Source organism: Otolemur garnettii, unplaced genomic scaffold (assembly GCF_000181295.1).
Source record: "Otolemur garnettii isolate 467f Iridium unplaced genomic scaffold, OtoGar3 scaffold00121, whole genome shotgun sequence".
NCBI lineage: Eukaryota > Metazoa > Chordata > Mammalia > Primates > Galagidae > Otolemur > Otolemur garnettii.
Genome location: NW_003852516.1, coordinates 619,132 through 632,236, shown reverse-complemented (window position 1 = coordinate 632,236; position 13,105 = coordinate 619,132).

Genomic DNA, 13,105 nt, shown 5'->3' with positions numbered 1-13,105 from the left:
AAAAAAAAAAAAAAAGCATTTTGTTTATTCCAGGAATACAGATACAGGCTGGTTTAACAACTAAAAAAATCAATGTCTTTCATCATGTTGTCAGACAAAAAAAAAAAAAAATCCATATTATCAGCTCAATAAATAACAGAAAAATCATTTGACAAAATTCAACAACCTTTCCTGATTGAGAAAAAAAAAAGAACACTCAGAAAACTAGGACTAGAAGGGAACTTCTACTGGTAAGAAAACTAAAGCTAATATCATGCTCAGTGATAAAAAGACTAAAAGCTTTGCCCAATTTTAAAAAATGCAAAAAAAAAATCTAAGTAGACACATCAAAGAACATACATCAATGGCAAATAAGCATACAAAAGTATTTTTGACTTGATTAGTCACTAGGGAAATGCAAATTAAGGTCATGAGATACCAAGTTGCACCTTTAAGAAAGGCTAAAATTAAAACGATGAGCCCTACCACATGTTGGCAAAGACATTTCCCAACTGGACCTCTCATACACTGTTGGTGGGAATGTAAAATGGCCCAAACACTTTGAAAAATAGTTCGGCAATTTCTTAACTTTTAAAACATACATCCACGATTTCACACACCCTCCTCAGTATTTAGCCAAGAGAAAAACAGAGGCCCACACAGAGACCTGTACACGATAGCTCATAGCAGGTTCATTTGTAATAGCCCCAAGTTGGAAGCAACCCAAATGCCCATGGATAGGGCAATGAGTACACAAGTTGTGGTATATCCATACAATTGAATACTATTCAGCAATAAAAAGGAATGAGATACAGTATTTTAAAAAGCAGCATGGATGAATATCAAAGTACTTCTGCTGAATGAAAAACATCAAACTCTTCTCCTTTCAAAAAAAAAAGAGTACATATAATGTGTAATGCTATTTAGACAAAATTCTGGAAAATACAAATTAATTTTTAATTACATAAAGCAGATCAGTGGTTGCCTGGATGTGGGGAGGGGGGTTAGAGGGAGTGGAGAGGAAGAGAAAGATAATTTACAAAGGGGCAGAAGGAATTATCTTGACCATGGTGGAGATTTTATACATGTCCTAACCTATCACATTATATATGTTAATGGCAGTATTGCATGTCAATTACACTTCAAACTGGCATGTAAAAACCTTTTAATGATTTTAATTTATTTAACTGAGGAAAATCTGACTATTTCTACAACCTATATTTTAGAATCAAAAAGTTAGTTATCTCTTAGGCCAGACACGGTGGCTCACGTCTGTAATCCTAGCACACTGGGAGACTGAGGTGAGAGGATTGCTTTTGCTCAGGAGTTTGAGACCTGGCCAAGAGTGAGACCCTTGTCTCTACTAAAAATAGAAAAATTAGCTGAGAATTGTGGCCTGCATCTGTAGGCCCAGCTATTTGGGAGGCTGAGACAGGAGGATCACTTGAGCCCATGAGTTTGAGGTTGCTGTGAACTATGATGCTACAGCACTCTAGCTTGGGCAAAAGAGTGAGACTCTGTCTCAAAAAAAATTTTTTTTAAGTTATTTCTTTGCAAGTGCTTTAAGCAGTCTTTTATAAGAACATGATACGTTTTATTGGTATGACTGAAAAAGTAAACTGTACAGTAAGATCTTGAAAAGGCAAATCTGTGTTACCAGAGACCCAGTATCATTCTGTATCCCCTGGTGCTGACAGAGTTCTGTAGACGAAGTATGCGAATGCCTTGTCTTTAGATTTAAACATTCCAGGTGGGTTGGAATCTTAAGGAAAGGCCCAGGTAGGAGAACATGGGACTGGTATCTTGGATTATTAGAGTGGGAAAAATATAGGCGCCAGGCTGACAATGAAATGTGCCTCGGCAGAATTTGCTCTGAGTGTTCTTGGGGTTGACTACATGCCTCACCCCATCCCACCTGCACGGAGCGAGGAGTGCTGTCCCACCACCTGGGTGCATCTTGGCTCTTTCTAACTTGTGGGAAGGCAACCACAAAGCCCTGGCCTGAGAATGAAAAGGCTGTAACACATACATCCCTGCTGTGCTCCATCGCCTAATAAGCTGAGAAGAGCAAAGGAGACCCTGGTGAATTATTTTTGTGTTTCTGCCAATTTTAATAAAAGCTTCAATGAGCTCCTGGCGCTGGGAATGGTGCATGGAAAGGGCACCTTTCCACTCCTCTTCCACCCCTGCTGCAGTACCAGCAGCCACGACCAAGAGCAAATTACTCCAGTTCCAACCAGGCGTACACAATGGGGCTCTCCATGCACCAGAAATGCCAGGCGCAGGCTAGTGACGAAGTTGCCAGGGAATGTGCCACCAAGTGGGAGATGGCACCATTGAATAGTGACTGCCTGCTAGAGAGAGGCACTGTGAGGTCCAGCCACGAAGGACTCAAACGTCACACTGGGATGGGACAGTTAACTGCAGCCACTGCAGAGCATTCTGCTAACGTCTTAGAAGTGGGAGTCGTCTGGACACTCAGGAGAGAAAGGTAAGGAAATGCAAGTCTTTCTTTGTCATCCTTGCTTTTATCCATCTAAGTTGTCTTCTGGAAGGTATTTTCAAGTATCTGATGTGTGATAAAAATTTTAGAAATAAATATAATAGTTTACTCTGCTGCTGTATAATAGAATGTCCAGGAATGATGGAAATATTCTCACACGTGAGGCCACTAGTCACATGTGACCACGGAACACTTGAAATGTGGCTTCTGCAACTAAGTTACCGAGTTTTAAATGTCAGTTCATTCTGATGACTAATTTTAATTTAGAGTTGAGTAGCGATGTGCAGCCAATGGCTATGGTTATGAACGGTTTTAACCTGTCCAGAAACAGCCTGCATTTTAGATGGTGGTGTATAATGTAGCTTTGCATGAGTGAAAATTAAGGAACTACATCAAATTGCTACAAGAAAGCACCGATCCTTTTGTATTCTGTAGCTGGCACATTTTTTTCTTATTTGCAGCATAAATCTTTCTTTTCTTATTAAAAGGAAAACACATCAATTTGGTTAGGTTAAAGGCTCCTTTCTGTCAAGTTCTATATGGTTACCCAGAATGTTAGAGTGGATATATGTTATTTTGCTACTTAGCATTCACTCAGATTCTTCCTGGAACAGAATAATGTTTTGATCCTTTTTTTTTCTGACTGCATACAAACCCTATTCTCCCCTCCTACCCCTTCCCCATCCCACAAAGATGGTGAAGGGGAGGTGGGAAGGGTTTGTTTAGGAATTTTCTCATCATCCAATCAGAACCAGTAAAGTAGAAGGAGATTTCTTTTTGGCATAGATTGTGGGAGAAAGATACACTTAGGTCACCAGACTGCTGAGAAGTGAGCAGGATTTGAACCTGGAGAACCATGTGGGGCAGAGAGAGTCACCCACGTAAAGGAAGTTGGAACCAAGGAATGGAGAAAAACTGGGTCTAAGTCTGTCTTGGTCTGTTTTGTGTGGCTACAACAGAATACTTGAGGCTAGAAGATTTCAAAAAGAAAAGAGGTTGATTTGGCTCATAGTAGTGCAGGCTGTACAAGAAGTATAGCACCAGCATCTGCCTCTGGGGAGGGCCTCGTATAACCTACCCAGTCTGGGGGATTCTGTTACAGTGACACCATCGTTATGGAGGATGCTGGTGTGCTGATGTCACAGAGCTCACTGGACTTTTGGATAGAGACTCACATCTGTTTCAGGAGAGCCCTGGGAGGTCCCTAACTTCTGAGTTCAAAGCCGTAGCATATCCACCGTCTATCATCACACCATTAGCCATAACCCTATGACACAGTCAATGCTGTTAAATCAAAAGAAAACCCATAAACATTTAGACTTCTGAAAGCCCTGTAAACATTCCCATTTCTCCTCCTCCTCTGCCACCTCCGCCTTCTTCTCCTCTTCTTCCTTCCCCTTCTTCATCTTCTTTTTGCCAAATAAAAATTCTCTAATTATTAACTTCAATAAATAAGCAACTCACCCATAAGGGGTGAAGATATTAAGATTTAAATCACTTTGAGTTTGCCAGCAGCCTTTAGAACAAATCTGGAAAAAGATAACAGAGCCTATGTTAGTTCATTTCACATGGTAGCTGCCTGGTTAATGTTTGTTGAATTAAGCAATTATTCAAATCAACAAATATTTACTAAGCTAAGCGCCAAGAAGAAAAGGTCTCTGTCCTCAAGGAGCAATGACCTTGTTGAAGAGGCACAAATACCTCAACATTCTTAAGAGTCAACAATACAAGTGTTCAGGATGATAATGAAGGAGCCAGTGTGGGTTTAATTGCCAGTTATGAAGAATTTTTGAGTAGAAAGCAGTTATTCAAGCAGAAATGATTCAGTAAATGGTTTAGCGGGGAATGATTTGGGTCTGAGGTAGGAGGACAATTTGATATGAAGTTCTAGGAATGAGGAAAAGACGGGTTTCCAATCTAAGATGCCGTTTTCTATTACAGATAGTGCAAAAAGACATTTGTGGTGAAGTTGCTTATGTCAGAGCCATCAGTGGTCTGTCATTACAGAACTCAGAGAAGCAAAATGTTTCTCTTTAGGACTTTGGAGATCAAAAATTTTAAACATTATCTAAAATTTAAGTTTTAAAAATCAGATCATTGCCTTTTAAAATTTTCTTTAACTACTTAGTAAAGTAAGTTCTTCAGAATTATTATTTGGAAAAGTAATTATCCCTTCCTGGAGTTTTGTCTGTGAGTTCAAATTTAAAATTTAGCTGCAGCCTCTGTGTTTATTATTTAAATAATTAACAAGCTAGGGCCAGCACAGTGGCTCACACCTGCAATCCTAGCACTCTGGGAGGCCCAAGCAGGTGGATTACTTGAACCCATGAATTCAAGACCAGCCTGAGCAGGAGCAAGACCTCCATCTCTAAAAATTATAGAGATTTCTGTGGGGATTGTAGTGGATGCCTAGAGTCCTAGCTACTTGAGAGGTTGAGGCAAGAGGGTCACTTGAGCCCAAGAGTTTGAGGTTGCTATGAACTATGACTCTACAGTACTCTACTGTAGGTGACAGAGTAAGACTCTGTCTCAAACAAAGAAAAAATATTAACAAGTTAATTTATTCCTCATGCATATGAGTGCTCATAGTAATTTTCAATATGTATTAAAAAACAATCCCAAATGTCTTCTTCCTGACTTTCATAAGCCTACTTTATTTTTTTTTCAACTTTCGTGTTTTTAATTGAGATTCTGTGTTATGTAGGGAACACTTTCTGTTTATTTCTCTTTCTTTCATTATTGGCATATTAATTTTACAGATCATTCCTCTCATCCCAATAAGTTGAGGTCAAGTTTGATTTCTGAAATCTGTGAAGAAATGTGCTATCAGACAGTTCCACCCAGAACTTAGACTCTAAGTTTCCTGCATTTGTGCATGTGTATTTACCATCAAACAAAAAATACATGTTCGTCTTGCTCTCAAAATAGATTGCCTGTTTTTAAATTTAATTTTATTGTTTTTATTTTAAAATATTAAGGGGGTACAAGTGTTCTTGTTACATGGATATCTTGTACCATATACAATGCTTAAGTCAAGGCCTTTTGTATACCTGCCACCAGGATAGTGTTTATTACGTAAGCTTTTGACTCACTGTCCCCCTCTTGGCTTCTGGTGCCCTTTATATCATTTTGTGCCTGTGCATACCCTTTGTTTAATGCCCACTTATTAGTAAGAACACATGGTTTTTGGTTTCCATTCCTGAGATATTTCATTTGGGATAATGGTCTCCAGTTCCATCCAAGTTACTGCCAATGGCATTATCTCATTCCTTTTTATAGCTGATAGTACACACACCCCATGGAGTATTATTAGCCATAAAAAGGAACGAAATAATTCATCACAAATCCACACACACGTGTATACCACATTTTCTTTATCCACTCATGATTTCACATCTTTGCAATTGTGAATTGCAGGCGTCTTTTTTATAGAATGACTTTCTTTCCTTTGGGTAGATACCCAGGAATGGGATTGCTGGATCGAACAGTAGGTGTACATTTGTTGTTTGGAGGCATTTTCATACTGTTTTCCATAGAGGTGGTGGGACTAATTGGCAGTCCCATCAACACTACATATATGTTTCTTTCTCTCTCCATCCACTCCAGCATCGATTGGTTTTCAACTTTTTAATAGTGGCCATTCTGATAAGGGTAAGGTGATATCTCATTGTAGTTATAATTTGCATTTCCCGGATGATTAGTGATGTTGTGCGTTTTTTATGTTTGTTGGCCCTTTGTCTATCTTCTTTTAAAAAACTCGTGTTCATGTCTTTCACCCACTTTTTTATAGGGTTCTTTGTTTTTTTTCTTTCTGATTTGCTTGAGCTCTTCAGCGAGTCTGGATAATAATCCTTTGCTGGAGATACAGTTTGCAAATATTTTCTCACATTATGTAAGTTGTCTGTTTGCTCTGTTGATTATTTCCTTTGTTGTTCAGAAGCTTTTTGATAAGTCTTATTCATTTATTTATGTATTTATAGATTTATTTATTTACTTTTGTTGCTGTGTTTGCTGTTAAGGTCTGAATCATAAATTCTTTGCCTAGGTTGATGCATACAAGAGTCTTCCCTACATTTCCTTATAGAATCTGTATGTTTCATGGCTTACAGTCAAGTCTTTAATCCATCTTGAATTAATTTTTGTGTATACAAGAGATAGGGGTCCTGTTTCATTCTTCTGCGTGTGGCCATCCTTTTTTCCCAACACCATTTACTGAATAAAGCTTCTTTTCCCTAGTTTATGTTTTTGTCTCCTTGGTGGAAGATCATTTGGTGATTGCCTGGTTTTTTCTTTCTAAGAATAAGACCAGGATAAAAGCTTCCCATTTGCCAAGAGAGTCTAAAGAAAAGAAAAGGTAAAGAAACATCTATTATTAGAGGAGAATTTGTTATCTTTCCAAATAGTGCTAAAGGCATGTGTGTCATGGGGACATGCTAAGAATAAAAAAGTGGTTTTTTTCCCCTTTCCTGTTTAATATGGTTGTGTGAGGCAGCTGCAAATCTTCATTTTCATGGAAACAATCCCACACCCTTGTTCACCCCAAAGATTTTTTTCTTCCAAGTAATAACAAGACTTTTTTCTGAATTTCATAGGATTGTACAATTTTGAAACTTAGAGAGCATTTAGTGTAACTTTATATTGAGTAGACAAAGGTAATGCAGGAAAATAGTGGAGGAAAGTCTCCTATCCTGTACTCAGCTACAAATATGACAACATTAAGCTTTTGTAAAAGATCTATTGGGTTTGGGTCTCTATGTCTCGACACTGGCTGGGTTTGGGTCTCTATATCTCGACACTGGCTGGGTTTGGGTCTCTATATCTTGACACTGGCTGGGTTGGGTCTCTATATCTTGACACTGGCTGGGTTTGGGTCTCTATATCTTGACACTGGCTGGGTTTGGATCTATATGTCTTGACACTGGCTGGGTTTGGATCTCTGTCTTGACACTGGCAGTTCCCCTTGCCTAGAATGACCAGCTCCTTCCTCATCAGGAACATGCTTGCTATTCCTTCAAGACAAAAAAGATTACCCCATGTAGGGAGTGCTATTGTGTGACCCTGTGTTCTCCCAGTGTCCCTGGTTGATACCTGTACCATGGCACATATCAGTTCTTTATTTTTATATACCCTTGCCTTACACAGTACTTGCTAGTTAAATGGACAATTGGTCACTACTGATAACTGAATGCCCAGAACTTCCCTGCAGCACTCTATGCCTTTAATAGATTGGATGCACATTCCCAGATCGAATTCTTTTTTTTTTTTTTTTTTTTGAGACAGAGCCTCAAGCTATCCTCCTGGGTAGAGTGCCATGGCATTACAGCTCACAGCAACCTCCAATTCCTGGGCTCAAGCGAGTCTCCTGCCTCCGCCTCCCAAGTAGCTGGGACCACAGGCGCCCACCACAACGCCCAGCTATTTTTTGGTTGCAGCTGTCATTGTTGTTTGGCGGGTCCGGGCTGGGGATTCGAACCCGCCACCTTAGGTGTATGTGGCTGGCGCCTTAGCTGGTTGAGCTATAGGCGCCGAGCCCCCAGATGGAATTCTTACCTAAATTAAAATCATTATTTAAATAATAATTCTGAGTCCCACACCTTTTGGAAGATAAACTAAATTAGCATGATTGCTTGTTTTCAAGCTTCTTTAACGTGTTCATTGAATGAATAATTCACCACAACCTACCATTCATTAAATCCAAAGGATGTAGAGCCATTCAGACGTTACCTTATAAAATTTTAATCATGCGGCACAGCAAGTTTAGAATAAAATAAAACTAGCATGATTGCTTTTGCTTTTTATAAGAAATGCCTTAGTCTTTTATTAACTAACTAAGATTAGGCATCATAATTGGATTCTTCCTTTTCTTAAATCTCTTATCCTCGTCTTTGGTCCTGAGGAGTATATATACTCCTACCAAGTACTACCAAGTACGAGATGTCCACATTTTTCTAAAATTTTTTTTTTTTAAATCATCTCTATCTTTATCTTCCATTTCAGTGGTAAAATGGAAGTTATTACCCTGGGAACTCCGGCTGCATTACTGATGAATCATTTCTGCTGTGACATGAGGGCCAGCCCTGGGATCTTGTGTGCTTTCTCCATTGCCATCCTTGGTTTTACATGTTTATTTAAAATGAACCAGACTGCTGCAAGGGCTCAGCCCCTATGGGAAGGCTACTAACCTGTCAGAGGGGGGAGCTCATTAGAAGTGTTAAATATTTTGGATAAAAATCAAAGCCTACATAAAACTTGGTGTAAGCAAACTGTAAGCACACAGGAAGCCAAAAATAAATGCAGTGCATTGGCAAAGGCTCAGAAGTTAGTCTTTGAAACTTCTGTTACAAGTTTCAAGCTTTCCCTGTAAACTGAAAATATTAGTATTTGCAGTTCTTTGTAGTACTAAGTAGTTGCTTCCTGGAGAAAAACATAGAAATTCTAAATGCTATTCTTATCTCTCTTTTTTTAAAAACTCCATTAAGCCACTTGGTGTATTCAGTTTTCAGATATACAGAAAAAGAGTCTTTTAAAATTCACCTTGTAATTTCCTATCGAGAGCATTACTAGAGATAAAATCAAGTCTCCTCATATATACTGTTGCCATATTCTTTTTTTTCCTAACATACAAAGAGATGATCTGTATCTCTGGACAGCAAAATGTTCTGCTCATTTCCTTATTTTTTTCTATTTATATATGTGTGTGTGTATATGAGACACAATATATTATAGCTAGTACATGTATGTATTACATATTATGCACACATGCATATATACTATAGCTACTCATATCTATATACAAATATATAAGAAAAGACAGAGAGAGAATTCTATAAAAATTACCAGACATAGCCTATGGCCAACTGGAGGCCTGTGAGAATAGTCATCTAATAGTAATATGTGAAGTATTTCGCTCTTTCCACATCCTAATCGTATCTACACGTAACATTTCCCCTAGAAGCAAAGCGGAGACACCCAGGGAAAAGATACTCACCTACATATGTCCTGAGTAGGGCAGGAGCTCTGAATAATCTCAGGAGAGCCTTTCTTGCAACCACACCAGGCCAGTTGGTGGATTCCAGATGTTCATGAGCTTATTATAAACTTTAAATTGTTATCTGAAACGGAAACCCGACACTGAGCATCCATTCCCCGTTAATTTCATCCTCCATGTGCCCTAAGGTTTGAGCGACTTGAAGAGGAAGACAAAAACCCAAGCCCACCCCTGACTCTGGAAAAACTCCCAAACTAACAAAGAAAGGGAGCAGATCACTTTTCCAAAGTGTTCAAGATATAAATTCTACTTTTCCAATGGTATGTCACTATGATGCACACTCTTTGGGGAATTATCGTTAATAATCAAGCATTGATTTACTTTCTCTCCAAGACAGAAGGCAAGGCTGAGTGACACCCCCCAGGAGCCAGGAGCCACGCTCCACATCGTCGTTCAAACAGCTGGCCAGCCTCCTCTGCTCCCTGCCGGCACCTCACCTTCCCAGTGTGCACAGCAGTGAAATATTTTCTACACTATCCAAGCAAGGGAAGGGCTCTTCTTTTCTTTTCCTCTTTTTCTTTTTCCTGTGTTACAAATAAAAGAGCAAGCTCCTTCTCCTGATGGGTTCTCTAGATGCTTTCAACACAAAGGAAGAGAAACAGACACAAGTGAGGAAAACATTATGGGGGGGAAGGGAATAGAACCACATTTGGCAATTCGCATAAGTCTGTTCCCTTCCCCAGATGTTAATGATGCCCCAGACTGGATGTAACCTTTTTTTTTTTTTTTGGAGATATTGCCACTGGCACTGGTATGTCATTCCTATTACAGAAGTCAGTCCCTTAACCAGGTGTAGAGCCTTGTCTAGTCTGTCAGGTGCTTCTATCCCCAGTTGAGATTCACTTTCAATCTAAGACTTTGTGTCCACCCACTGATCGTGATACTCAGGCCACTGAAAGTGCATCAAGCAGCACAGCTTTTCAGGACATATGTGTCACAAGATGCTTGATGCTGGAGGCAGCAAGGATTACTCAAGTCCAGTTGAGTTATGCAGAAAATCGACCCCATTTCCATCCATAACCTAGTTTTCTAGGACATGTTAAGGGAGAAAGAATTGCTTTTGTAAGACTAAAACCTAACTTTGTTTTGTCGAAGAAAATGGCACACCTCAGCTGGGTGCCTGTAGCTCAGCAGCAAGGACGTCAGCGACATACACAGGAGCTATGGGGTTCAAGCTTGGCCAGGGCTGGCCAAACAACAATGACAGCTACAACCACAAAGTAGCCAGGTGTTGTGGTGGGTGCCTGTAGTCCCAGCGACTTGAGAGACTGAGGCAAGAGAATCACTTAAGCCCAAAAGTTTGAGGTTGCTGTGAGCTGTGACATTAAAGCACTCCAGAGAAAGATACATTGAGACTTTGTCTCAAAAAATAAAAAAAGAAAGAAAGAAAGAAAAGAAAATGGTGCACCTCATTATTAGTATTTAATACCTAATGTGTCATTTCACTTTCAGGAACTGTCATTTTCTAGTTATCCTAGGCTAATAACAAGTCATAGCTCTATCTAATCCTTGTGACAAAATAATTGCTTCTAGGAAGAATCAGTTGATTGCAGGGATATTTTTGCCCCCTAAGTAATGATTTCCCCAAATTTGAGGGTTTTTTTTAAACTTCCAGAAAGTCACTTAAAAATATTAAGGTTTTTCTTTATCTCCTACTACTTTATTTATGGCTCTTGTTACATGAGGACAAAGAAAAACATTAAAGCTGACTCCCTTCAATAAGTGAAATGTCTTATTTTCCAGACATGTCTAATGCAGTCTGAACTTTGGGAGTAGGAGGAACCTGGTGACCACCAGCAGAAGCAGCAGCGGTAGCCAATAATATGAATGAGGGATCTGAAAACAAGAAAGCAAATCCTCACTGTGTCTCAAAGTGCACAGACCTACAAGCATTCACTGTTTTAGGAGGCAGGAATCTGGGGGGTAATTCTTATATTGATTCAAAAAAAACCTCTAACATTAGAAAATCTACAAAGAAAGCAGGAATCTCACGGGGGTGTCCAACCTTTCTTCTTCTCTGGATACACATTGGAGAAAGAATTGTCCTGGGCCCTTAAATACACAAACACTAACAAAAGCTGATGAGCAAAAAATGGTGTGTGCATAATGTTTGTGATATCGAACACCACAGCTAAACAAAAAAGTTTTCACATAATACAGCCCACAAGCTGCAGGTTGGACACCCCTCACCATGATGGAAGGCAATCCAATAAATCCGAAGTGACATTCATTTTTGTGGTGATTCTCAATTTTGTCCTTTCTCCTGCATTATTTCACTAGGCTTTAAATCAGAGATCACCTTATGAAATGTGTTGGATTCAGACGAATGCAACAGCCCAGCCACAGAACTAACTAAATAAATAAAAAACAATTCGATAAAATCTGTCTCCTGATATCTGAACCTGAGCAGCCCTTCTGGAGACTAAAGAGTGGTGGGCATCCAGAGAAAGTGCTTGTTCTATGCCACAGAAAGAGAGCCAGTGTGTCCTCAGCCAGCGTGTCCCTGGTCACTGGCTAGATAATGGCCCATCAGCTGATGAGAAGTTGGGGAAGTGAAATGAAGGGCCACAGAGACAGAATCAAGGATTCTAAAGCAATGGAGCAGGTAGAAGATGAACTACCAGGGAAGACTGGGTTGGGGGACCTTGCAAAATCTACATTTGATTTTAGCCAAAAGGCCAAGAAGCAATCCCTTCCAAAGCCTACAGAGAACAGAGACAAACTTGGGAATGAGTTGGTGGGTGACTGGAACATGAGGACTAGAATCCACTCACATGTGGAAATGAAGGGGGAATGCCATCTGCAGCTTCTGATGTGAGTCCACAAAGATCAGGGATGAAAAGAATATGAAATCATGTCTATCAAAGAAATCACTGTTTAAAGAGTTTGCATCTAAGCTGTTGGTGGATTTCCAACTTTTGTGTTTGTAAGAGTACTGGTAGGCAGAATGGGGAGATCATTTAAAATACAACCAAACCAAAGATGCTGTTTCAATAGATCTGGGGTAAGAACCCAGGAATCTGTACACATAGCCACCACTCTAGGCCATTCTGACCTGGGCCAGTAGCTGGCACAAATGCAACATGGTGCCAAGTGCAAAAGGCACCTCCACTGGGTTGACCAATCTAAAAAGCTCTCCTTCCTTGACTCTAACAGACACCTACCAGTGAGTGTTTCTTGGCCGTTAAGGATGGTGGAATTTCAGTCCCAGCTCCTGCGCACTTTGCTGAACAGGTCACAACCTGCACAGCCTCTCTAAGTGGCCCTGATTCTTTAAAGCTGATCTTCGAAACACTATGTGTGAAGACCTACTTTAATTCAACATTTCCTGAACTTCCCTAATTACAGTGTCTAGTAGTAAACAACAGGTCCCTGCTACCACTTGAAGCCTGTTGAATCCGACTCTTCAGAAGCACAGATTTGGAACTAGTATTTTTATCTTTAAAAAGTATTTACTTATTTGTTTTTAAAATGTATATAAATGTTTGAGATGCAAGTATAATTTTGTTACATTGATATATTGTACAGAGGTAAAGTGAAGGCTTTTAGGCTCACCTAAATAATATACTTAGCAC